We start from the raw sequence: 27,372 nt of genomic DNA on the forward strand, positions 1-27,372 counted from the left end.
TGACAGCCTTGGCAACTGTGGCACCTGCATCTGGGCTGCTGCAGGGGCTGATGTTTAAGGCTTGCAGCCTCCAAAGGCTCCGGGCTCTGCTTCCCACCCTGCTCTGCACTGCCCTGGGCCCGCATTGCTCAAGAGACAAAAGCCAAGCCAGGGGATCCTCACCCTGCCCAAATTGCTGAATTGACTGCAGTCCTTAGGACCTTCTCCACTTTCAAAGAACCTCTTCCTTTGATCACTGATTCGGCACATGTCTATGACCTAGTGCAGCGGGCCGAAAATTCCATTTTCAAAGACATTTCTAACCCCAACTAGAGCATTTGCTTTCCCCTTTCATTTCTCTTCTGTCCCACAGACAACACCCACACTATATCATGCACACAAGGTCTCATACCACCCTTCCTGCATTTATAGTAGGCAATGCTAGAGCAGATGCCTCAGCAATGCTTCTCCAAACCTCCCTACGGAATCTTTCTGACCAGGCTAGGATCCGCCACCACTTCTACCATCAAAACATTCCTGCACCGCTCAGCATCTTTAAAATTACCCAAGATCAGGCAAGATTCATGGCAGCCACCTGCCCAAATTGTCAGCAACGTGCCTTTGCTTCTGTCAGAGCTGCACTCAATCCAAGAGGACTAAAGACTCTCCAGATCGGGCAATCTCACATCACACACCAAGCCCCTTTTGGGAGACTAAAATACATCCCCGTCTCAATCCACACCGACAACGCTGCGGTTTCTGCCCCTGCCCATGCTGCTGAAAAATCAAAAGATGCTATAAAACGTTCCTTTTTAGCCTTTTCCACCTCCCCTGTTCCACAGGAAATTAAAACTGATCATGGTCCTGCTTATACCTCCCACTGATTCCAACTGTTTTCTGACCAGTGGGCTACAAAACATGTCACAGCCATACCACACTCTGCCACAGGACAGTCCATAGTCCAGAGGGCCCACTCTTCCATCCAAAGGATCCTTGATCAACAGAGACAGGGAGTCCACATATTATCTCCCATTGAGAGCCTGGCCAAGGCCCTTGATGTGCTCAACTTTTTCAACAACTCCCCCAGTCATCAGGCATTTTATATTTAATTGGCAGCCCAATAAAAAGAAAAGCCACCTGTGTTGATCAAAGACCCTGAATCCAAACAAATTATGGGCCCTTTCCCATTCATTACTTGGGAGGGAGGATATGCTTGTGTCTCTACAGCAGCAGGCCCAAGACGCATCCCAGCAAAAAACATAAAACTCTTCTGCCAATGGCCAGGCAAACACCACAGCCACCATCAGAAAAACAGAACAAAAGCCTAAGAGAGACAGCAGCAGCCTGGAAAAGAAGAAGAAGAAGGACAGAAGAAGATCTCCTAAGCAGTGTGGACCGCACAGACCAACACCAAGAGAGCTCAGACACCACTAACTGCGATATACCGCTTAACAATTGGAAAAACTGTATTCTAGCCTTGATATTTGATTCTTCTAATAAGCTGACTTCAAACCCTTGCCTTACAGAAGAGAAAGTTTAGTGGGACCAGAATTTAAGTTTCACATTGCAATCTCCCTATCTCTTTACTTTCAGGCCACCCAAGCCTCCACCCACTAGTAAATTAGCTAAAGTCAAAGGATGCTGTCCTTTCTTGCCACTGCAGCAGGAAGCTGGATGCTCCTAACTATGCCGCATGCCTTCGCATGGGTGGTTCCACAGCCAAGCCACAATTTCTTGCCCATGGCCACACATGTCAACCTCTTCTCACATAGGGACTCAGTATACCAGAGCGGCCAGCTGCTCACAGATCAAATCAATAAGATCCAGACAAAAGGCAACAACGACTGGCTCACTGGACTGTTGAAAGACTGGGGCATGAAAGGCTGGCTTTCATCTTTACGTCCAACAATATGAAGTCTAATAAGTCTAAGTGCCGTGTTCTGCATTTTGGCCACAAAAATCCCCTACAGCGTTACAGGCTGGGGACGGTGTGGCTGGATAGTGTTCAGGCAGAAAGGGACCTGGGGGTGCTGGTTGACAGCCGATTGGATATGAGCCAGCAATGTGCCTTGGTGGCCAAGAAGGCCAACGGCATCCTGGCCTGCATTAGGACTTGTGTGAGCAGCAGGAGCAGGGAGGTCATTCTCCCCCTGTACTCGGCACTGGTGAGGCCACATCTTGAGTACTGTGTCCAGTTCTGGGCCCCTCAATTTAGGAAGGATATTGAGATACTTGAGCGTGTCCAGAGGAGAGCAACGAGGCTGGTGAGGGGCTTGGAAAACAAGCCCTACGAGGAACATTTGAGGGAGCTGGGGTTGTTTAGCCTGGAGAAGAGGAGGCTTAGAGGTGACCTTATTGCTCTCTACAACTTCCTGAAGGGAGGTTGTAGACAGGTGGGGGTCGGTCTCTTCCACCGGGCAGCAACTGACAGAACAAGGGGACACAGTCTCAAGCTACGTCAGGGAAGGTATAGGTTAGATATTAGGAAAAAAATTTTCACTGAAAGAATAATAAAGCACTGGAACTGTCTTCCCAGGGAGGTGGTGGAATCACCATCACTGGATGTGTTTAAAAAAAGACTGGACATGCCACTTGGTGCTATAGTCTAGTTGAGATGTTAGGGCATAGGTTGGACTTGATGATCTTAGGGGTCTCTTCCAAACTCATGATTCTGTGATTCTGTGATTTAGTCAAGACTGTTTTGTGGGCTTTGTTTCTTGTATTCATTGTCTTGGTTATTCTATCCAGTTTTGCTCAACGCTTGCAAAAGTCCATGGCAGAAGCCTTCATTCTTGAAAACAAAAAGGGGGCACTTGTGGAGGCCCAGGGGCCTCTCATTGCAACTGTAATACCTTAGGGCAAAGGGGACCAAGGTGAAACAGAGAAACCCCTCTGAATGCAAGGCTCTCACCCATGGCCACTTGCAGCCTCTTGCAATCTGCAGGTTTTGTTGCTATCACCCACTTCAACTGCCATTTTTTCCTTATATCTACTCTCCAGAGAATGTTCTCCTCTCTCTTCTCCCCTGCTGGTCCTGGCTTCACCCCTTCTCCCCCCCGAATGAAACCCTCAGACCCCCGTCTCATTTTCTCTCTGGCCCTGGACCCTCTTCATGGCAATGCACAGCGTTTGGAGTTCCACACAAAGACCCATCTCTGGCCTCATTCATCAGCACTTGAAGCAAGTGTGCTCCGGCCTCTGGGAGTGCAGCTCGCTCACACGGGCTCACTGTGGACACGCCGCAATCACACAGTCATTGAGTGCACCAGAGAACCTGGCCTCTAATAAAAGGCAGGAATCCCGCAGCCCACCCAACCCAATGCCTTGCATGACTCTACTTTTTCCTTCTCCTCTCATCTCTCATGTCACTTTCCCCATTTCCTCTCTCTGCCAGCTTGGCTTCTCTCTCTCCTGGCTGCAGCTTCAGCCACATGTGTGACACAGCAGGAACAGCCTGACCCACAGGGAAGTGGGAGAGGACTCTTTGTCAGCAACTGAAGTCACAGAACAAGGGGGAATGGGATGAAACTGCAAGAGCTGGAATCCATTCCATGATGGCAAGAAGTTCTTTCCTGTCAGGGTGCTTGTCCCTGACACAGGGACCAGCGCAGAGAGGCTGTGCATACCCCATGCCCACCAACATCCAAGGCCAGCTTGGACAGGGGCCGCAGCAACCTGCTGTGCTGGGAGGCTGCTCAGCTTGGAACCAGATGATCCTTAGGGTCCCTTCCAGGCCAAACCATTCAAGGATTTCATCATTCCACCATGCCCATCTCCCAGTGTGGAGCGGCCCTGAAACTTCTGTGACATCACAGCTCCCACAGCGTTCCAGGTGGAACGTCCAGCACCTGGAAACCACCACAGCAGACACTCGGCCTGCTGCCAGCGCTCAGTTGGCGCTCGCTCTGCGCTCTGCCCGTCAGCACTCAGCTGTTGCTGCTGCTGCCTGGCCTTTTCCTGCTGCCTGCTCTGGAGCACCAACCCCAGCAGGATGAGCACTGCTGCGCCAGTGGAGGTACTGTGCCATTCCAGGGAGGAGGCAGCCTGCTTGAGCAGGCTGCAGCCATGTGGGAATGGATGGTGTGGGACAGGAACCCCACTGTGAGATTGTGCTGTCTCTTGCAGACTAACAGAGACACTGTGGTGGCGATGGAAGTGGACATGGTGCTGAATGAGGAAGAGATGATGGAGGTGGACGTGGAAGACCAGGTTGAGGAGATGGAAGTTGATGAGGAGGACGACATCGAGGCGATGGAAGTGGATGAGAAGGATGAGGAGGAGCCCATGGTCCTTGGATGAAGATGGAGCCCCACAAGTAAGACAGGCAGATGCTCCCCATGCCCTGCCCACAGACACAGTGGCTGCCCTGGCGCCAGGCTGGGGCTGGGCTGGATGGCCCCGCTCAGGGACACGCTGCCCGCAGGGGGCCTGGATTGTGCTGCCACAAGCACCAGCCCTGGCCTGCCCTGCACTTGCCTGGGGCCACACCAGCCCTGCCAGCCCTGTCCCAGCTCCTGGGGCCCAGCTGGGCCCAGTGCTGGCAGCTGACTCCAGCTTTGCTTCTTTCTTCCTTCCAGGACTGATGCAGATGATGGCTGTAGATATTACGGCGGTGTATATATGTTTGAAAAGTTAGGATATTTTTGTAAATATGTTCTTAGGTTAGTAGTTCTTTGTAAATATGTTTTGAAGATTGTTACTCCATAGGATCCCATGGAAATATGTGCAGTAGATTGTTGTTGTTGTTGTTATGAGGATTGTTGTAATGAAATGTGTTCTGTAAATCCTCGTGTTTGCCGATGTTCAGCAAATAAATAATGATTCTTTATAAAACTTCACTTCTCTTTCTCATTCCTTTGGGCACTGTCAGAACCCCGGACCTCCCCCTGACCATCCTAAATGATTCCAGCCCCAGCCAGGGGGCTTTAAATCCCTGGCAGGGGGTTCAGAGACCCTGGCATGTAGCCAAAGACCCCTGGGCCTTTGAATTTAACCCATAAAGCATGTTACCACCTTTATGTCAAGAATTAAAAGTCACAACAATTTAGATAGTCTAGTAATAGTAATCACAAAGTGAACGGAAAACATTTAGAGCACTGTAGACAGAGGTTTTGAACCTTGTACGAAAGAGTTTGGTATTATCTACATAGATAGAAAAATTTGGGTGTACCCAGTCCTTCCTCTTTCTTCTCGCTAGCATCCATATGAAAGACGATATTACCATTCACATATTGGTTTCAAGTAGAAAGTCACTATCTAACTTAAGTAATAGGTATTAAAACATTCTTGTAAACATAGTATAGTCAGGTTTTAATATAAAAGATAACACCAACCCAAGAGGCAAAAAGAGTACCTTAAGCTGACCTGCTGAACAAACCTCAGCAGGCCAGCAAAAAAATGTTTTAGACAAAATATAAAAATCAACCTTAAGAGAGTGAAGCACATACTTCTCAACTCTTCCTTCGACAGCTAAGTTAGAGAAAAAGAGACTTCTAACGTACCTCGAAATCCCCTCAACCAAAGAAAACCCAAGAGGCACAGGCAGCGTTTGCACAGTTGGGATTTCCACTTGTTCCGGGATCCCGGGGCTGGAGCTCCCTGGGGCTGCTGCCACGGCCACCCCGCGGCTGGGGCTCCCTGTGCACAGGGGGTCCCACTGACACCACTGCTGCCGCTGGCCACTGCTGCTGCTCCTGGGCTGGGGCACAGCCGCGTCCCCAAGAGCTGAGCTCTCACCAGCACAGAGGGGGCTCTCACTGCACTGGCCCCTGCAGCCATGCCACCAAAGCAAGGCAGGAAACTTTCAGCCACCCTTCCTGCTGCAGCCACAGCCACTCCTGGCTCCAGAGCCGCCATCAGCCCACAGGGATGCAAAATCCACCTGCCCGCTCTCAAGGCCTTGACAGCCTTGGCAACTGTGGCACCTGCATCTGGGCTGCTGCAGGGGCTGATGTTTAAGGCTTGCAGCCTCCAAAGGCTCCGGGCTCTGCTTCCCACCCTGCTCTGCACTGCCCTGGGCCCGCATTGCTCAAGAGACAAAAGCCAAGCCAGGGGATCCTCACCCTGCCCAAATTGCTGAATTGACTGCAGTCCTTAGGACCTTCTCCACTTTCAAAGAACCTCTTCCTTTGATCACTGATTCGGCACATGTCTATGACCTAGTGCAGCGGGCCGAAAATTCCATTTTCAAAGACATTTCTAACCCCAACTAGAGCATTTGCTTTCCCCTTTCATTTCTCTTCTGTCCCACAGACAACACCCACACTATATCATGCACACAAGGTCTCATACCACCCTTCCTGCATTTATAGTAGGCAATGCTAGAGCAGATGCCTCAGCAATGCTTCTCCAAACCTCCCTACGGAATCTTTCTGACCAGGCTAGGATCCGCCACCACTTCTACCATCAAAACATTCCTGCACCGCTCAGCATCTTTAAAATTACCCAAGATCAGGCAAGATTCATGGCAGCCACCTGCCCAAATTGTCAGCAACGTGCCTTTGCTTCTGTCAGAGCTGCACTCAATCCAAGAGGACTAAAGACTCTCCAGATCGGGCAATCTCACATCACACACCAAGCCCCTTTTGGGAGACTAAAATACATCCCCGTCTCAATCCACACCGACAACGCTGCGGTTTCTGCCCCTGCCCATGCTGCTGAAAAATCAAAAGATGCTATAAAACGTTCCTTTTTAGCCTTTTCCACCTCCCCTGTTCCACAGGAAATTAAAACTGATCATGGTCCTGCTTATACCTCCCACTGATTCCAACCGTTTTCTGACCAGTGGGCTACAAAACATGTCACAGCCATACCACACTCTGCCACAGGACAGTCCATAGTCCAGAGGGCCCACTCTTCCATCCAAAGGATCCTTGATCAACAGAGACAGGGAGTCCACATAGTATCTCCCATTGGAGGCCAAGGCCCTTGATGTGCTCAACTTTTTCAACAACTCCCCCAGTCATCAGGCATTTTATATTTAATTGGCAGCCCAATAAAAAGAAAAGCCACCTGTGTTGATCAAAGACCCTGAATCCAAACAAATTATGGGCCCTTTCCCATTCATTACTTGGGAGGGAGGATATGCTTGTGTCTCTACAGGAGCAGGCCCAAGACGCATCCCAGCAAAAAACATAAAACTCTTCTGCCAATGGCCAGGCAAACACCACAGCCACCATCAGAAAAACAGAACAAAAGCCTAAGAGAGACAGCAGCAGCCTGCAAAAGAAGAAGAAGGACAGAAGAAGATCTCCTAAGCAGTGTGGACCACACACACCAACACCAAGAGAGCTCAGACACCACTAACTGCGATATCCCGCTTAACAATTGGAAAAACTGTATTCTAGCCTTGATATTTGATTCTTCTAATAAGCTGACTTCAAACCCTTGCCTTACAGAAGAGAAAGTTTAGTGGGACCAGAATTTCAGTTTCACATTGCAATCTCCCTATCTCTTTACTTTCAGGCCACCCAAGCCTCCACCCACTAGTAAATTAGCTAAAGTCAAAGGATGCTGTCCTTTCTTGCCACTGCAGCAGGAAGCTGGATGCTCCTCACTATGCCGCATGCCTTCGCATGGGTGGTTCCACAGCCAAGCCACAATTTCTTGCCCATGGCCACACATGTCAACCTCTTCTCACATAGGGACTCAGTATACCAGAGCGGCCAGCTGCTCACAGATCAAATCAATAAGATCCAGACAAAAGGCAACAACGACTGGCTCACTGGACTGTTGAAAGACTGGGGCATGAAAGGCTGGCTTTCATCTTTACGTCCAACAATATGAAGTCTAATAAGTCTAAGTGCCGTGTTCTGCATTTTGGCCACAAAAATCCCCTACAGCGTTACAGGCTGGGGACGGTGTGGCTGGATAGTGTTCAGGCAGAAAGGGACCTGGGGGTGCTGGTTGACAGCCGATTGGATATGAGCCAGCAATGTGCCTTGGTGGCCAAGAAGGCCAACGGCATCCTGGCCTGCATTAGGACTTGTGTGAGCAGCAGGAGCAGGGAGGTCATTCTCCCCCTGTACTCGGCACTGGTGAGGCCACATCTTGAGTACTGTGTCCAGTTCTGGGCCCCTCAATTTAGGAAGGATATTGAGATACTTGAGCGTGTCCAGAGGAGAGCAACGAGGCTGGTGAGGGGCTTGGAAAACAAGCCCTACGAGGAACATTTGAGGGAGCTGGGGTTGTTTAGCCTGGAGAAGAGGAGGCTTAGAGGTGACCTTATTGCTCTCTACAACTTCCTGAAGGGAGGTTGTAGACAGGTGGGGGTCGGTCTCTTCCACCGGGCAGCAACTGACAGAACAAGGGGACACAGTCTCAAGCTATGTCAGGGAAGGTATAAGTTAGATATTAGGAAAAAAATTTTCACTGAAAGAATAATAAAGCACTGGAATTGTCTTCCCAGGGAGGTGGTGGAATCACCATCACTGGATGTGTTTAAAAAAAGACTGGACATGCCACTTGGTGCTATAGTCTAGTTGAGATGTTAGGGCATAGGTTGGACTTGATGATCTTAGGGGTCTCTTCCAAACTCATGTTTCTGTGATTCTGTGATTTAGTCAAGACTGTTTTGTGGGCTTTGTTTCTTGTATTCATTGTCTTGGTTATTCTATCCAGTTTTGCTCAACGCTTGCAAAAGTCCATGGCAGAAGCCTTCATTCTTGAAAACAAAAAGGGGGCACTTGTGGAGGCCCAGGGGCCTCTCATTGCAACTGTAATACCTTAGGGCAAAGGGGACCAAGGTGAAACAGAGAAACCCCTCTGAATGCAAGGCTCTCACCCATGGCCACTTGCAGCCTCTTGCAATCCGCAGGTTTTGTTGCTATCACCCACTTCAACTGCCATTTTTTCCTTAGATCTACTCTCCAGAGAATGTTCTCCTCTCTCTTCTCCCCTGCTGGTCCTGGCTTCACCCCTTCTCCCCCCCGAATGAAACCCTCAGACCCCAGCCTCATTTTCTCTCTGGCCCTGGACCCTCTTCATGGCAATGCACAGCGTTTGGAGTTCCACACAAAGACCCATCTCTGGCCTCATTCATCAGCACTTGAAGCAAGTGTGCTCCGGCCTCTGGGAGTGCAGCTCGCTCACACGGGCTCACTGTGGACACGCCGCAATCACACAGTCATTGAGTGCACCAGAGAACCTGGCCTCTAATAAAAGGCATGAATGCCACAAATCACCCAACCCAATGCCTTGCATGTCTCTACTTTTTCCTTCTCCTCTCATCTCTCATGTCACTTTCCCCATTTCCTCTCTCTGCCAGCTTGGCTTCTCTCTCTCCTGGCTGCAGCTTCAGCCACATGTGTGACACTGCAGGAACAGCCTGACCCACAGGGAAGTGGGAGGGGACTCTTTGTCAGCAACTGAAGTCACAGAACAAGGGGGAATGGGATGAAACTGCAAGAGCTGGAATCCATTCCATGATGGCAAGAAGTTCTTTCCTGTCAGGGTGCTTGTCCCTGACACAGGGACCAGCGCAGAGAGGCTGTGCATACCCCATGCCCACCAACATCCAAGGCCAGCTTGGACAGGGGCCGCAGCAACCTGCTGTGCTGGGAGGCTGCTCAGCTTGGAACCAGATGATCCTTAGGGTCCCTTCCAGGCCAAACCATTCAAGGATTTCATCATTCCACCATGCCCATCTCCCAGTGTGGAGCGGCCCTGAAACTTCTGTGACATCACAGCTCCCACAGCGTTCCAGGTGGAACGTCCAGCACCTGGAAACCACCACAGCAGACACTCGGCCTGCTGCCAGCGCTCAGTTGGCGCTCGCTCTGCGCTCTGCCCGTCAGCACTCAGCTGTTGCTGCTGCTGCCTGGCCTTTTCCTGCTGCCTGCTCTGGAGCACCAACCCCAGCAGGATGAGCACTGCTGCGCCAGTGGAGGTACTGTGCCATTCCAGGGAGGAGGCAGCCTGCTTGAGCAGGCTGCAGCCATGTGGCAATGGATGGTGTGGGACAGGAACCCCACTGTGAGATTGTGCTGTCTCTTGCAGACTAACAGAGACACTGTGGTGGCGATGGAAGTGGACATGGTGCTGAATGAGGAAGAGATGATGGAGGTGGACGTGGAAGACCAGGTTGAGGAGATGGAAGTTGATGAGGAGGATGACATCGAGGCGATGGAAGTGGATGAGAAGGATGAGGAGGAGCCCATGGTCCTTGGATGAAGATGGAGCCCCACAAGTAAGACAGGCAGATGCTCTCCATGCCCTGCCCACAGACACAGTGGCTGCCCTGGCGCCAGGCTGGGGCTGGGCTGGATGGCCCCGCTCAGGGACACGCTGCCCGCAGGGGGCCTGGATTGTGCTGCCACAAGCACCAGCCCTGGCCTGCCCTGCACTTGCCTGGGGCCACACCAGCCCTGCCAGCCCTGTCCCAGCTCCTGGGGCCCAGCTGGGCCCAGTGCTGGCAGCTGACTCCAGCTTTGCTTCTTTCTTCCTTCCAGGACTGATGCAGATGATGGCTGTAGATATTACGGCGGTGTATATATGTTTGAAAAGTTAGGATATTTTTGTAAATATGTTCTTAGGTTAGTAGTTCTTTGTAAATATGTTTTGAAGATTGTTACTCCATAGGATCCCATGGAAATATGTGCAGTAGATTGTTGTTGTTGTTGTTATGAGGATTGTTGTAATGAAATGTGTTCTGTAAATCCTCGTGTTTGCCGATGTTCAGCAAATAAATAATGATTCTTTATAAAACTTCACTTCTCTTTCTCATTCCTTTGGGCACTGTCAGAACCCCGGACCTCCCCCTGACCATCCTAAATGATTCCAGCCCCAGCCAGGGGGCTTTAAATCCCTGGCAGGGGGTTCAGAGACCCTGGCATGTAGCCAAAGACCCCTGGGCCTTTGAATTTAACCCATAAAGCATGTTACCACCTTTATGTCAAGAATTAAAAGTCACAACAATTTAGATAGTCTAGTAATAGTAATCACAAAGTGAACGGAAAACATTTAGAGCACTGTAGACAGAGGTTTTGAACCTTGTACGAAAGAGTTTGGTATTATCTACATAGATAGAAAAATTTGGGTGTACCCAGTCCTTCCTCTTTCTTCTCGCTAGCATCCATATGAAAGACGATATTACCATTCACATTGTGGTTTCAAGTAGAAAGTCACTATCTAACTTAAGTAATAGGTATTAAAACATTCTTGTAAACATAGTATAGTCAGGTTTTAATATAAAAGATAACACCAACCCAAGAGGCAAAAAGAGTACCTTAAGCTGACCTGCTGAACAAACCTCAGCAGGCCAGCAAAAAAATGTTTTAGACAAAATATAAAAATCAACCTTAAGAGAGTGAAGCACATACTTCTCAACTCTTCCTTCGACAGCTAAGTTAGAGAAAAAGAGACTTCTAACGTACCTCGAAATCCCCTCAACCAAAGAAAACCCAAGAGGCACAGGCAGCGTTTGCACAGTTGGGATTTCCACTTGTTCCGGGATCCCGGGGCTGGAGCTCCCTGGGGCTGCTGCCACGGCCACCCCGCGGCTGGGGCTCCCTGTGCACAGGGGGTCCCACTGACACCACTGCTGCCGCTGGCCACTGCTGCTGCTCCTGGGCTGGGGCACAGCCGCGTCCCCAAGAGCTGAGCTCTCACCAGCACAGAGGGGGCTCTCACTGCACTGGCCCCTGCAGCCATGCCACCAAAGCAAGGCAGGAAACTTTCAGCCACCCTTCCTGCTGCAGCCACAGCCACTCCTGGCTCCAGAGCCGCCATCAGCCCACAGGGATGCAAAATCCACCTGCCCGCTCTCAAGGCCTTGACAGCCTTGGCAACTGTGGCACCTGCATCTGGGCTGCTGCAGGGGCTGATGTTTAAGGCTTGCAGCCTCCAAAGGCTCCGGGCTCTGCTTCCCACCCTGCTCTGCACTGCCCTGGGCCCGCATTGCTCAAGAGACAAAAGCCAAGCCAGGGGATCCTCACCCTGCCCAAATTGCTGAATTGACTGCAGTCCTTAGGACCTTCTCCACTTTCAAAGAACCTCTTCCTTTGATCACTGATTCGGCACATGTCTATGACCTAGTGCAGCGGGCCGAAAATTCCATTTTCAAAGACATTTCTAACCCCAACTAGAGCATTTGCTTTCCCCTTTCATTTCTCTTCTGTCCCACAGACAACACCCACACTATATCATGCACACAAGGTCTCATACCACCCTTCCTGCATTTATAGTAGGCAATGCTAGAGCAGATGCCTCAGCAATGCTTCTCCAAACCTCCCTACGGAATCTTTCTGACCAGGCTAGGATCCGCCACCACTTCTACCATCAAAACATTCCTGCACCGCTCAGCATCTTTAAAATTACCCAAGATCAGGCAAGATTCATGGCAGCCACCTGCCCAAATTGTCAGCAACGTGCCTTTGCTTCTGTCAGAGCTGCACTCAATCCAAGAGGACTAAAGACTCTCCAGATCGGGCAATCTCACATCACACACCAAGCCCCTTTTGGGAGACTAAAATACATCCCCGTCTCAATCCACACCGACAACGCTGCGGTTTCTGCCCCTGCCCATGCTGCTGAAAAATCAAAAGATGCTATAAAACGTTCCTTTTTAGCCTTTTCCACCTCCCCTGTTCCACAGGAAATTAAAACTGATCATGGTCCTGCTTATACCTCCCACTGATTCCAACTGTTTTCTGACCAGTGGGCTACAAAACATGTCACAGCCATACCACACTCTGCCACAGGACAGTCCATAGTCCAGAGGGCCCACTCTTCCATCCAAAGGATCCTTGATCAACAGAGACAGGGAGTCCACATATTATCTCCCATTGAGAGCCTGGCCAAGGCCCTTGATGTGCTCAACTTTTTCAACAACTCCCCCAGTCATCAGGCATTTTATATTTAATTGGCAGCCCAATAAAAAGAAAAGCCACCTGTGTTGATCAAAGACCCTGAATCCAAACAAATTATGGGCCCTTTCCCATTCATTACTTGGGAGGGAGGATATGCTTGTGTCTCTACAGCAGCAGGCCCAAGACGCATCCCAGCAAAAAACATAAAACTCTTCTGCCAATGGCCAGGCAAACACCACAGCCACCATCAGAAAAACAGAACAAAAGCCTAAGAGAGACAGCAGCAGCCTGGAAAAGAAGAAGAAGAAGGACAGAAGAAGATCTCCTAAGCAGTGTGGACCGCACAGACCAACACCAAGAGAGCTCAGACACCACTAACTGCGATATACCGCTTAACAATTGGAAAAACTGTATTCTAGCCTTGATATTTGATTCTTCTAATAAGCTGACTTCAAACCCTTGCCTTACAGAAGAGAAAGTTTAGTGGGACCAGAATTTAAGTTTCACATTGCAATCTCCCTATCTCTTTACTTTCAGGCCACCCAAGCCTCCACCCACTAGTAAATTAGCTAAAGTCAAAGGATGCTGTCCTTTCTTGCCACTGCAGCAGGAAGCTGGATGCTCCTAACTATGCCGCATGCCTTCGCATGGGTGGTTCCACAGCCAAGCCACAATTTCTTGCCCATGGCCACACATGTCAACCTCTTCTCACATAGGGACTCAGTATACCAGAGCGGCCAGCTGCTCACAGATCAAATCAATAAGATCCAGACAAAAGGCAACAACGACTGGCTCACTGGACTGTTGAAAGACTGGGGCATGAAAGGCTGGCTTTCATCTTTACGTCCAACAATATGAAGTCTAATAAGTCTAAGTGCCGTGTTCTGCATTTTGGCCACAAAAATCCCCTACAGCGTTACAGGCTGGGGACGGTGTGGCTGGATAGTGTTCAGGCAGAAAGGGACCTGGGGGTGCTGGTTGACAGCCGATTGGATATGAGCCAGCAATGTGCCTTGGTGGCCAAGAAGGCCAACGGCATCCTGGCCTGCATTAGGACTTGTGTGAGCAGCAGGAGCAGGGAGGTCATTCTCCCCCTGTACTCGGCACTGGTGAGGCCACATCTTGAGTACTGTGTCCAGTTCTGGGCCCCTCAATTTAGGAAGGATATTGAGATACTTGAGCGTGTCCAGAGGAGAGCAACGAGGCTGGTGAGGGGCTTGGAAAACAAGCCCTACGAGGAACATTTGAGGGAGCTGGGGTTGTTTAGCCTGGAGAAGAGGAGGCTTAGAGGTGACCTTATTGCTCTCTACAACTTCCTGAAGGGAGGTTGTAGACAGGTGGGGGTCGGTCTCTTCCACCGGGCAGCAACTGACAGAACAAGGGGACACAGTCTCAAGCTACGTCAGGGAAGGTATAGGTTAGATATTAGGAAAAAAATTTTCACTGAAAGAATAATAAAGCACTGGAACTGTCTTCCCAGGGAGGTGGTGGAATCACCATCACTGGATGTGTTTAAAAAAAGACTGGACATGCCACTTGGTGCTATAGTCTAGTTGAGATGTTAGGGCATAGGTTGGACTTGATGATCTTAGGGGTCTCTTCCAAACTCATGATTCTGTGATTCTGTGATTTAGTCAAGACTGTTTTGTGGGCTTTGTTTCTTGTATTCATTGTCTTGGTTATTCTATCCAGTTTTGCTCAACGCTTGCAAAAGTCCATGGCAGAAGCCTTCATTCTTGAAAACAAAAAGGGGGCACTTGTGGAGGCCCAGGGGCCTCTCATTGCAACTGTAATACCTTAGGGCAAAGGGGACCAAGGTGAAACAGAGAAACCCCTCTGAATGCAAGGCTCTCACCCATGGCCACTTGCAGCCTCTTGCAATCCGCAGGTTTTGTTGCTATCACCCACTTCAACTGCCATTTTTTCCTTAGATCTACTCTCCAGAGAATGTTCTCCTCTCTCTTCTCCCCTGCTGGTCCTGGCTTCACCCCTTCTCCCCCCCGAATGAAACCCTCAGACCCCCGTCTCATTTTCTCTCTGGCCCTGGACCCTCTTCATGGCAATGCACAGCGTTTGGAGTTCCACACAAAGACCCATCTCTGGCCTCATTCATCAGCACTTGAAGCAAGTGTGCTCCGGCCTCTGGGAGTGCAGCTCGCTCACACGGGCTCACTGTGGACACGCCGCAATCACACAGTCATTGAGTGCACCAGAGAACCTGGCCTCTAATAAAAGGCAGGAATCCCGCAGCCCACCCAACCCAATGCCTTGCATGACTCTACTTTTTCCTTCTCCTCTCATCTCTCATGTCACTTTCCCCATTTCCTCTCTCTGCCAGCTTGGCTTCTCTCTCTCCTGGCTGCAGCTTCAGCCACATGTGTGACACAGCAGGAACAGCCTGACCCACAGGGAAGTGGGAGAGGACTCTTTGTCAGCAACTGAAGTCACAGAACAAGGGGGAATGGGATGAAACTGCAAGAGCTGGAATCCATTCCATGATGGCAAGAAGTTCTTTCCTGTCAGGGTGCTTGTCCCTGGCACAGGGACCAGCGCAGAGAGGCTGTGCATACCCCATGCCCACCAACATCCAAGGCCAGCTTGGACAGGGGCCGCAGCAACCTGCTGTGCTGGGAGGCTGCTCAGCTTGGAACCAGATGATCCTTAGGGTCCCTTCCAGGCCAAACCATTCAAGGATTTCATCATTCCACCATGCCCATCTCCCAGTGTGGAGCGGCCCTGAAACTTCTGTGACATCACAGCTCCCACAGCGTTCCAGGTGGAACGTCCAGCACCTGGAAACCACCACAGCAGACACTCGGCCTGCTGCCAGCGCTCAGTTGGCGCTCGCTCTGCGCTCTGCCCGTCAGCACTCAGCTGTTGCTGCTGCTGCCTGGCCTTTTCCTGCTGCCTGCTCTGGAGCACCAACCCCAGCAGGATGAGCACTGCTGCGCCAGTGGAGGTACTGTGCCATTCCAGGGAGGAGGCAGCCTGCTTGAGCAGGCTGCAGCCATGTGGGAATGGATGGTGTGGGACAGGAACCCCACTGTGAGATTGTGCTGTCTCTTGCAGACTAACAGAGACACTGTGGTGGCGATGGAAGTGGACATGGTGCTGAATGAGGAAGAGATGATGGAGGTGGACGTGGAAGACCAGGTTGAGGAGATGGAAGTTGATGAGGAGGACGACATCGAGGCGATGGAAGTGGATGAGAAGGATGAGGAGGAGCCCATGGTCCTTGGATGAAGATGGAGCCCCACAAGTAAGACAGGCAGATGCTCCCCATGCCCTGCCCACAGACACAGTGGCTGCCCTGGCGCCAGGCTGGGGCTGGGCTGGATGGCCCCGCTCAGGGACACGCTGCCCGCAGGGGGCCTGGATTGTGCTGCCACAAGCACCAGCCCTGGCCTGCCCTGCACTTGCCTGGGGCCACACCAGCCCTGCCAGCCCTGTCCCAGCTCCTGGGGCCCAGCTGGGCCCAGTGCTGGCAGCTGACTCCAGCTTTGCTTCTTTCTTCCTTCCAGGACTGATGCAGATGATGGCTGTAGATATTACGGCGGTGTATATATGTTTGAAAAGTTAGGATATTTTTGTAAATATGTTCTTAGGTTAGTAGTTCTTTGTAAATATGTTTTGAAGATTGTTACTCCATAGGATCCCATGGAAATATGTGCAGTAGATTGTTGTTGTTGTTGTTATGAGGATTGTTGTAATGAAATGTGTTCTGTAAATCCTCGTGTTTGCCGATGTTCAGCAAATAAATAATGATTCTTTATAAAACTTCACTTCTCTTTCTCATTCCTTTGGGCACTGTCAGAACCCCGGACCTCCCCCTGACCATCCTAAATGATTCCAGCCCCAGCCAGGGGGCTTTAAATCCCTGGCAGGGGGTTCAGAGACCCTGGCATGTAGCCAAAGACCCCTGGGCCTTTGAATTTAACCCATAAAGCATGTTACCACCTTTATGTCAAGAATTAAAAGTCACAACAATTTAGATAGTCTAGTAATAGTAATCACAAAGTGAACGGAAAACATTTAGAGCACTGTAGACAGAGGTTTTGAACCTTGTACGAAAGAGTTTGGTATTATCTACATAGATAGAAAAATTTGGGTGTACCCAGTCCTTCCTCTTTCTTCTCGCTAGCATCCATATGAAAGACGATATTACCATTCACATATTGGTTTCAAGTAGAAAGTCACTATCTAACTTAAGTAATAGGTATTAAAACATTCTTGTAAACATAGTATAGTCAGGTTTTAATATAAAAGATAACACCAACCCAAGAGGCAAAAAGAGTACCTTAAGCTGACCTGCTGAACAAACCTCAGCAGGCCAGCAAAAAAATGTTTTAGACAAAATATAAAAATCAACCTTAAGAGAGTGAAGCACATACTTCTCAACTCTTCCTTCGACAGCTAAGTTAGAGAAAAAGAGACTTCTAACGTACCTCGAAATCCCCTCAACCAAAGAAAACCCAAGAGGCACAGGCAGCGTTTGCACAGTTGGGATTTCCACTTGTTCCGGGATCCCGGGGCTGGAGCTCCCTGGGGCTGCTGCCACGGCCACCCCGCGGCTGGGGCTCCCTGTGCACAGGGGGTCCCACTGACACCACTGCTGCCGCTGGCCACTGCTGCTGCTCCTGGGCTGGGGCACAGCCGCGTCCCCAAGAGCTGAGCTCTCACCAGCACAGAGGGGGCTCTCACTGCACTGGCCCCTGCAGCCATGCCACCAAAGCAAGGCAGGAAACTTTCAGCCACCCTTCCTGCTGCAGCCACAGCCACTCCTGGCTCCAGAGCCGCCATCAGCCCACAGGGATGCAAAATCCACCTGCCCGCTCTCAAGGCCTTGACAGCCTTGGCAACTGTGGCACCTGCATCTGGGCTGCTGCAGGGGCTGATGTTTAAGGCTTGCAGCCTCCAAAGGCTCCGGGCTCTGCTTCCCACCCTGCTCTGCACTGCCCTGGGCCCGCATTGCTCAAGAGACAAAAGCCAAGCCAGGGGATCCTCACCCTGCCCAAATTGCTGAATTGACTGCAGTCCTTAGGACCTTCTCCACTTTCAAAGAACCTCTTCCTTTGATCACTGATTCGGCACATGTCTATGACCTAGTGCAGCGGGCCGAAAATTCCATTTTCAAAGACATTTCTAACCCCAACTAGAGCATTTGCTTTCCCCTTTCATTTCTCTTCTGTCCCACAGACAACACCCACACTATATCATGCACACAAGGTCTCATACCACCCTTCCTGCATTTATAGTAGGCAATGCTAGAGCAGATGCCTCAGCAATGCTTCTCCAAACCTCCCTACGGAATCTTTCTGACCAGGCTAGGATCCGCCACCACTTCTACCATCAAAACATTCCTGCACCGCTCAGCATCTTTAAAATTACCCAAGATCAGGCAAGATTCATGGCAGCCACCTGCCCAAATTGTCAGCAACGTGCCTTTGCTTCTGTCAGAGCTGCACTCAATCCAAGAGGACTAAAGACTCTCCAGATCGGGCAATCTCACATCACACACCAAGCCCCTTTTGGGAGACTAAAATACATCCCCGTCTCAATCCACACCGACAACGCTGCGGTTTCTGCCCCTGCCCATGCTGCTGAAAAATCAAAAGATGCTATAAAACGTTCCTTTTTAGCCTTTTCCACCTCCCCTGTTCCACAGGAAATTAAAACTGATCATGGTCCTGCTTATACCTCCCACTGATTCCAACCGTTTTCTGACCAGTGGGCTACAAAACATGTCACAGCCATACCACACTCTGCCACAGGACAGTCCATAGTCCAGAGGGCCCACTCTTCCATCCAAAGGATCCTTGATCAACAGAGACAGGGAGTCCACATAGTATCTCCCATTGGAGGCCAAGGCCCTTGATGTGCTCAACTTTTTCAACAACTCCCCCAGTCATCAGGCATTTTATATTTAATTGGCAGCCCAATAAAAAGAAAAGCCACCTGTGTTGATCAAAGACCCTGAATCCAAACAAATTATGGGCCCTTTCCCATTCATTACTTGGGAGGGAGGATATGCTTGTGTCTCTACAGGAGCAGGCCCAAGACGCATCCCAGCAAAAAACATAAAACTCTTCTGCCAATGGCCAGGCAAACACCACAGCCACCATCAGAAAAACAGAACAAAAGCCTAAGAGAGACAGCAGCAGCCTGCAAAAGAAGAAGAAGGACAGAAGAAGATCTCCTAAGCAGTGTGGACCACACACACCAACACCAAGAGAGCTCAGACACCACTAACTGCGATATCCCGCTTAACAATTGGAAAAACTGTATTCTAGCCTTGATATTTGATTCTTCTAATAAGCTGACTTCAAACCCTTGCCTTACAGAAGAGAAAGTTTAGTGGGACCAGAATTTCAGTTTCACATTGCAATCTCCCTATCTCTTTACTTTCAGGCCACCCAAGCCTCCACCCACTAGTAAATTAGCTAAAGTCAAAGGATGCTGTCCTTTCTTGCCACTGCAGCAGGAAGCTGGATGCTCCTCACTATGCCGCATGCCTTCGCATGGGTGGTTCCACAGCCAAGCCACAATTTCTTGCCCATGGCCACACATGTCAACCTCTTCTCACATAGGGACTCAGTATACCAGAGCGGCCAGCTGCTCACAGATCAAATCAATAAGATCCAGACAAAAGGCAACAACGACTGGCTCACTGGACTGTTGAAAGACTGGGGCATGAAAGGCTGGCTTTCATCTTTACGTCCAACAATATGAAGTCTAATAAGTCTAAGTGCCGTGTTCTGCATTTTGGCCACAAAAATCCCCTACAGCGTTACAGGCTGGGGACGGTGTGGCTGGATAGTGTTCAGGCAGAAAGGGACCTGGGGGTGCTGGTTGACAGCCGATTGGATATGAGCCAGCAATGTGCCTTGGTGGCCAAGAAGGCCAACGGCATCCTGGCCTGCATTAGGACTTGTGTGAGCAGCAGGAGCAGGGAGGTCATTCTCCCCCTGTACTCGGCACTGGTGAGGCCACATCTTGAGTACTGTGTCCAGTTCTGGGCCCCTCAATTTAGGAAGGATATTGAGATACTTGAGCGTGTCCAGAGGAGAGCAACGAGGCTGGTGAGGGGCTTGGAAAACAAGCCCTACGAGGAACATTTGAGGGAGCTGGGGTTGTTTAGCCTGGAGAAGAGGAGGCTTAGAGGTGACCTTATTGCTCTCTACAACTTCCTGAAGGGAGGTTGTAGACAGGTGGGGGTCGGTCTCTTCCACCGGGCAGCAACTGACAGAACAAGGGGACACAGTCTCAAGCTATGTCAGGGAAGGTATAAGTTAGATATTAGGAAAAAAATTTTCACTGAAAGAATAATAAAGCACTGGAATTGTCTTCCCAGGGAGGTGGTGGAATCACCATCACTGGATGTGTTTAAAAAAAGACTGGACATGCCACTTGGTGCTATAGTCTAGTTGAGATGTTAGGGCATAGGTTGGACTTGATGATCTTAGGGGTCTCTTCCAAACTCATGTTTCTGTGATTCTGTGATTTAGTCAAGACTGTTTTGTGGGCTTTGTTTCTTGTATTCATTGTCTTGGTTATTCTATCCAGTTTTGCTCAACGCTTGCAAAAGTCCATGGCAGAAGCCTTCATTCTTGAAAACAAAAAGGGGGCACTTGTGGAGGCCCAGGGGCCTCTCATTGCAACTGTAATACCTTAGGGCAAAGGGGACCAAGGTGAAACAGAGAAACCCCTCTGAATGCAAGGCTCTCACCCATGGCCACTTGCAGCCTCTTGCAATCCGCAGGTTTTGTTGCTATCACCCACTTCAACTGCCATTTTTTCCTTAGATCTACTCTCCAGAGAATGTTCTCCTCTCTCTTCTCCCCTGCTGGTCCTGGCTTCACCCCTTCTCCCCCCCGAATGAAACCCTCAGACCCCAGCCTCATTTTCTCTCTGGCCCTGGACCCTCTTCATGGCAATGCACAGCGTTTGGAGTTCCACACAAAGACCCATCTCTGGCCTCATTCATCAGCACTTGAAGCAAGTGTGCTCCGGCCTCTGGGAGTGCAGCTCGCTCACACGGGCTCACTGTGGACACGCCGCAATCACACAGTCATTGAGTGCACCAGAGAACCTGGCCTCTAATAAAAGGCATGAATGCCACAAATCACCCAACCCAATGCCTTGCATGTCTCTACTTTTTCCTTCTCCTCTCATCTCTCATGTCACTTTCCCCATTTCCTCTCTCTGCCAGCTTGGCTTCTCTCTCTCCTGGCTGCAGCTTCAGCCACATGTGTGACACTGCAGGAACAGCCTGACCCACAGGGAAGTGGGAGGGGACTCTTTGTCAGCAACTGAAGTCACAGAACAAGGGGGAATGGGATGAAACTGCAAGAGCTGGAATCCATTCCATGATGGCAAGAAGTTCTTTCCTGTCAGGGTGCTTGTCCCTGACACAGGGACCAGCGCAGAGAGGCTGTGCATACCCCATGCCCACCAACATCCAAGGCCAGCTTGGACAGGGGCCGCAGCAACCTGCTGTGCTGGGAGGCTGCTCAGCTTGGAACCAGATGATCCTTAGGGTCCCTTCCAGGCCAAACCATTCAAGGATTTCATCATTCCACCATGCCCATCTCCCAGTGTGGAGCGGCCCTGAAACTTCTGTGACATCACAGCTCCCACAGCGTTCCAGGTGGAACGTCCAGCACCTGGAAACCACCACAGCAGACACTCGGCCTGCTGCCAGCGCTCAGTTGGCGCTCGCTCTGCGCTCTGCCCGTCAGCACTCAGCTGTTGCTGCTGCTGCCTGGCCTTTTCCTGCTGCCTGCTCTGGAGCACCAACCCCAGCAGGATGAGCACTGCTGCGCCAGTGGAGGTACTGTGCCATTCCAGGGAGGAGGCAGCCTGCTTGAGCAGGCTGCAGCCATGTGGCAATGGATGGTGTGGGACAGGAACCCCACTGTGAGATTGTGCTGTCTCTTGCAGACTAACAGAGACACTGTGGTGGCGATGGAAGTGGACATGGTGCTGAATGAGGAAGAGATGATGGAGGTGGACGTGGAAGACCAGGTTGAGGAGATGGAAGTTGATGAGGAGGATGACATCGAGGCGATGGAAGTGGATGAGAAGGATGAGGAGGAGCCCATGGTCCTTGGATGAAGATGGAGCCCCACAAGTAAGACAGGCAGATGCTCTCCATGCCCTGCCCACAGACACAGTGGCTGCCCTGGCGCCAGGCTGGGGCTGGGCTGGATGGCCCCGCTCAGGGACACGCTGCCCGCAGGGGGCCTGGATTGTGCTGCCACAAGCACCAGCCCTGGCCTGCCCTGCACTTGCCTGGGGCCACACCAGCCCTGCCAGCCCTGTCCCAGCTCCTGGGGCCCAGCTGGGCCCAGTGCTGGCAGCTGACTCCAGCTTTGCTTCTTTCTTCCTTCCAGGACTGATGCAGATGATGGCTGTAGATATTACGGCGGTGTATATATGTTTGAAAAGTTAGGATATTTTTGTAAATATGTTCTTAGGTTAGTAGTTCTTTGTAAATATGTTTTGAAGATTGTTACTCCATAGGATCCCATGGAAATATGTGCAGTAGATTGTTGTTGTTGTTGTTATGAGGATTGTTGTAATGAAATGTGTTCTGTAAATCCTCGTGTTTGCCGATGTTCAGCAAATAAATAATGATTCTTTATAAAACTTCACTTCTCTTTCTCATTCCTTTGGGCACTGTCAGAACCCCGGACCTCCCCCTGACCATCCTAAATGATTCCAGCCCCAGCCAGGGGGCTTTAAATCCCTGGCAGGGGGTTCAGAGACCCTGGCATGTAGCCAAAGACCCCTGGGCCTTTGAATTTAACCCATAAAGCATGTTACCACCTTTATGTCAAGAATTAAAAGTCACAACAATTTAGATAGTCTAGTAATAGTAATCACAAAGTGAACGGAAAACATTTAGAGCACTGTAGACAGAGGTTTTGAACCTTGTACGAAAGAGTTTGGTATTATCTACATAGATAGAAAAATTTGGGTGTACCCAGTCCTTCCTCTTTCTTCTCGCTAGCATCCATATGAAAGACGATATTACCATTCACATTGTGGTTTCAAGTAGAAAGTCACTATCTAACTTAAGTAATAGCTATTAAAACATTCTTGTAAACATAGTATAGTCAGGTTTTAATATAAAAGATAACACCAACCCAAGAGGCAAAAAGAGTACCTTAAGCTGACCTGCTGAACAAACCTCAGCAGGCCAGCAAAAAAATGTTTTAGACAAAATATAAAAATCAACCTTAAGAGAGTGAAGCACATACTTCTCAACTCTTCCTTCGACAGCTAAGTTAGAGAAAAAGAGACTTCTAACGTACCTCGAAATCCCCTCAACCAAAGAAAACCCAAGAGGCACAGGCAGCGTTTGCACAGTTGGGATTTCCACTTGTTCCGGGATCCCGGGGCTGGAGCTCCCTGGGGCTGCTGCCACGGCCACCCCGCGGCTGGGGCTCCCTGTGCACAGGGGGTCCCACTGACACCACTGCTGCCGCTGGCCACTGCTGCTGCTCCTGGGCTGGGGCACAGCCGCGTCCCCAAGAGCTGAGCTCTCACCAGCACAGAGGGGGCTCTCACTGCACTGGCCCCTGCAGCCATGCCACCAAAGCAAGGCAGGAAACTTTCAGCCACCCTTCCTGCTGCAGCCACAGCCACTCCTGGCTCCAGAGCCGCCATTAGCCCACAGGGATGCAAAATCCACCTGCCCGCTCTCAAGGCCTTGACAGCCTTGGCAACTGTGGCACCTGCATCTGGGCTGCTGCAGGGGCTGATGTTTAAGGCTTGCAGCCTCCAAAGGCTCCGGGCTCTGCTTCCCACCCTGCTCTGCACTGCCCTGGGCCCGCATTGCTCAAGAGACAAAAGCCAAGCCAGGGGATCCTCACCCTGCCCAAATTGCTGAATTGACTGCAGTCCTTAGGACCTTCTCCACTTTCAAAGAACCTCTTCCTTTGATCACTGATTCGGCACATGTCTATGACCTAGTGCAGCGGGCCGAAAATTCCATTTTCAAAGACATTTCTAACCCCAACTAGAGCATTTGCTTTCCCCTTTCATTTCTCTTCTGTCCCACAGACAACACCCACACTATATCATGCACACAAGGTCTCATACCACCCTTCCTGCATTTATAGTAGGCAATGCTAGAGCAGATGCCTCAGCAATGCTTCTCCAAACCTCCCTACGGAATCTTTCTGACCAGGCTAGGATCCGCCACCACTTCTACCATCAAAACATTCCTGCACCGCTCAGCATCTTTAAAATTACCCAAGATCAGGCAAGATTCATGGCAGCCACCTGCCCAAATTGTCAGCAACGTGCCTTTGCTTCTGTCAGAGCTGCACTCAATCCAAGAGGACTAAAGACTCTCCAGATCGGGCAATCTCACATCACACACCAAGCCCCTTTTGGGAGACTAAAATACATCCCCGTCTCAATCCACACCGACAACGCTGCGGTTTCTGCCCCTGCCCATGCTGCTGAAAAATCAAAAGATGCTATAAAACGTTCCTTTTTAGCCTTTTCCACCTCCCCTGTTCCACAGGAAATTAAAACTGATCATGGTCCTGCTTATACCTCCCACTGATTCCAACCGTTTTCTGACCAGTGGGCTACAAAACATGTCACAGCCATACCACACTCTGCCACAGGACAGTCCATAGTCCAGAGGGCCCACTCTTCCATCCAAAGGATCCTTGATCAACAGAGACAGGGAGTCCACATAGTATCTCCCATTGGAGGCCAAGGCCCTTGATGTGCTCAACTTTTTCAACAACTCCCCCAGTCATCAGGCATTTTATATTTAATTGGCAGCCCAATAAAAAGAAAAGCCACCTGTGTTGATCAAAGACCCTGAATCCAAACAAATTATGGGCCCTTTCCCATTCATTACTTGGGAGGGAGGATATGCTTGTGTCTCTACAGCAGCAGGCCCAAGACGCATCCCAGCAAAAAACATAAAACTCTTCTGCCAATGGCCAGGCAAACACCACAGCCACCATCAGAAAAACAGAACAAAAGCCTAAGAGAGACAGCAGCAGCCTGCAAAAGAAGAAGAAGGACAGAAGAAGATCTCCTAAGCAGTGTGGACCACACACACCAACACCAAGAGAGCTCAGACACCACTAACTGCGATATCCCGCTTAACAATTGGAAAAACTGTATTCTAGCCTTGATATTTGATTCTTCTAATAAGCTGACTTCAAACCCTTGCCTTACAGAAGAGAAAGTTTAGTGGGACCAGAATTTCAGTTTCACATTGCAATCTCCCTATCTCTTTACTTTCAGGCCACCCAAGCCTCCACCCACTAGTAAATTAGCTAAAGTCAAAGGATGCTGTCCTTTCTTGCCACTGCAGCAGGAAGCTGGATGCTCCTCACTATGCCGCATGCCTTCGCATGGGTGGTTCCACAGCCAAGCCACAATTTCTTGCCCATGGCCACACATGTCAACCTCTTCTCACATAGGGACTCAGTATACCAGAGCGGCCAGCTGCTCACAGATCAAATCAATAAGATCCAGACAAAAGGCAACAACGACTGGCTCACTGGACTGTTGAAAGACTGGGGCATGAAAGGCTGGCTTTCATCTTTACGTCCAACAATATGAAGTCTAATAAGTCTAAGTGCCGTGTTCTGCATTTTGGCCACAAAAATCCCCTACAGCGTTACAGGCTGGGGACGGTGTGGCTGGATAGTGTTCAGGCAGAAAGGGACCTGGGGGTGCTGGTTGACAGCCGATTGGATATGAGCCAGCAATGTGCCTTGGTGGCCAAGAAGGCCAACGGCATCCTGGCCTGCATTAGGACTTGTGTGAGCAGCAGGAGCAGGGAGGTCATTCTCCCCCTGTACTCGGCACTGGTGAGGCCACATCTTGAGTACTGTGTCCAGTTCTGGGCCCCTCAATTTAGGAAGGATATTGAGATACTTGAGCGTGTCCAGAGGAGAGCAACGAGGCTGGTGAGGGGCTTGGAAAACAAGCCCTATGAGGAACATTTGAGGGAGCTGGGGTTGTTTAGCCTGGAGAAGAGGAGGCTTAGAGGTGACCTTATTGCTCTCTACAACTTCCTGAAGGGAGGTTGTAGACAGGTGGGGGTCGGTCTCTTCCACCGGGCAGCAACTGACAGAACAAGGGGACACAGTCTCAAGCTACGTCAGGGAAGGTATAGGTTAGATATTAGGAAAAAAATTTTCACTGAAAGAATAATAAAGCACTGGAATTGTCTTCCCAGGGAGGTGGTGGAATCACCATCACTGGATGTGTTTAAAAAAAGACTGGACATGCCACTTGGTGCTATAGTCTAGTTGAGATGTTAGGGCATAGGTTGGACTTGATGATCTTAGGGGTCTCTTCCAAACTCATGTTTCTGTGATTCTGTGATTTAGTCAAGACTGTTTTGTGGGCTTTGTTTCTTGTATTCATTGTCTTGGTTATTCTATCCAGTTTTGCTCAACGCTTGCAAAAGTCCATGGCAGAAGCCTTCATTCTTGAAAACAAAAAGGGGGCACTTGTGGAGGCCCAGGGGCCTCTCATTGCAACTGTAATACCTTAGGGCAAAGGGGACCAAGGTGAAACAGAGAAACCCCTCTGAATGCAAGGCTCTCACCCATGGCCACTTGCAGCCTCTTGCAATCCGCAGGTTTTGTTGCTATCACCCACTTCAACTGCCATTTTTTCCTTAGATCTACTCTCCAGAGAATGTTCTCCTCTCTCTTCTCCCCTGCTGGTCCTGGCTTCACCCCTTCTCCCCCCCGAATGAAACCCTCAGACCCCAGCCTCATTTTCTCTCTGGCCCTGGACCCTCTTCATGGCAATGCACAGAGTTTGGAGTTCCACACAAAGACCCATCTCTGGCCTCATTCATCAGCACTTGAAGCAAGTGTGCTCCGGCCTCTGGGAGTGCAGCTCGCTCACACGGGCTCACTGTGGACACGCCGCAATCACACAGTCATTGAGTGCACCAGAGAACCTGGCCTCTAATAAAAGGCATGAATGCCACAAATCACCCAACCCAATGCCTTGCATGTCTCTACTTTTTCCTTCTCCTCTCATCTCTCATGTCACTTTCCCCATTTCCTCTCTCTGCCAGCTTGGCTTCTCTCTCTCCTGGCTGCAGCTTCAGCCACATGTGTGACACTGCAGGAACAGCCTGACCCACAGGGAAGTGGGAGAGGACTCTTTGTCAGCAACTGAAGTCACAGAACAAGGGGGAATGGGATGAAACTGCAAGAGCTGGAATCCATTCCATGATGGCAAGAAGTTCTTTCCTGTCAGGGTGCTTGTCCCTGACACAGGGACCAGCGCAGAGAGGCTGTGCATACCCCATGCCCGCCAACATCCAAGGCCAGCTTGGACAGGGGCCGCAGCAACCTGCTGTGCTGGGAGGCTGCTCAGCTTGGAACCAGATGATCCTTAGGGTCCCTTCCAGGCCAAACCATTCAAGGATTTCATCATTCCACCATGCCCATCTCCCAGTGTGGAGCGGCCCTGAAACTTCTGTGACATCACAGCTCCCACAGCGTTCCAGGTGGAACGTCCAGCACCTGGAAACCACCACAGCAGACACTCGGCCTGCTGCCAGCGCTCAGTTGGCGCT

At 50.4% G+C, this 27,372-nt stretch overlaps 2 long non-coding RNA genes across 4 annotated transcripts; both read left to right on the top strand.

Annotated features, from left to right (window-relative positions):
• The first annotated feature begins 9,745 nt into the window (after nt 1-9,745).
• LOC135298344 (uncharacterized) lies at nt 9,746-10,683 on the top strand. 2 transcript variants are annotated; one of them, XR_010360333.1, is made up of 3 exons: nt 9,746-9,865; nt 9,976-10,165; nt 10,428-10,683. It is a non-coding gene; the product is annotated as an uncharacterized LOC135298344 (long non-coding RNA). The 2 variants fall into 2 exon arrangements; XR_010360332.1 differs by having other exon boundaries at nt 9,760-10,165.
• A 10,812-nt stretch (nt 10,684-21,495) lies between these two features.
• On the top strand, nt 21,496-22,433 carry LOC135298343 (uncharacterized). 2 transcript variants are annotated; one of them, XR_010360331.1, is made up of 3 exons: nt 21,496-21,615; nt 21,726-21,915; nt 22,178-22,433. It is a non-coding gene; the product is annotated as an uncharacterized LOC135298343 (long non-coding RNA). The 2 variants fall into 2 exon arrangements; XR_010360330.1 differs by having other exon boundaries at nt 21,510-21,915.
• The last annotated feature ends 4,939 nt before the right edge of the window (nt 22,434-27,372 follow it).

The sequence above is a fragment of the Passer domesticus genome, chromosome 4, assembly GCF_036417665.1.
Source record: "Passer domesticus isolate bPasDom1 chromosome 4, bPasDom1.hap1, whole genome shotgun sequence".
Taxonomy (NCBI): domain Eukaryota; kingdom Metazoa; phylum Chordata; class Aves; order Passeriformes; family Passeridae; genus Passer; species Passer domesticus.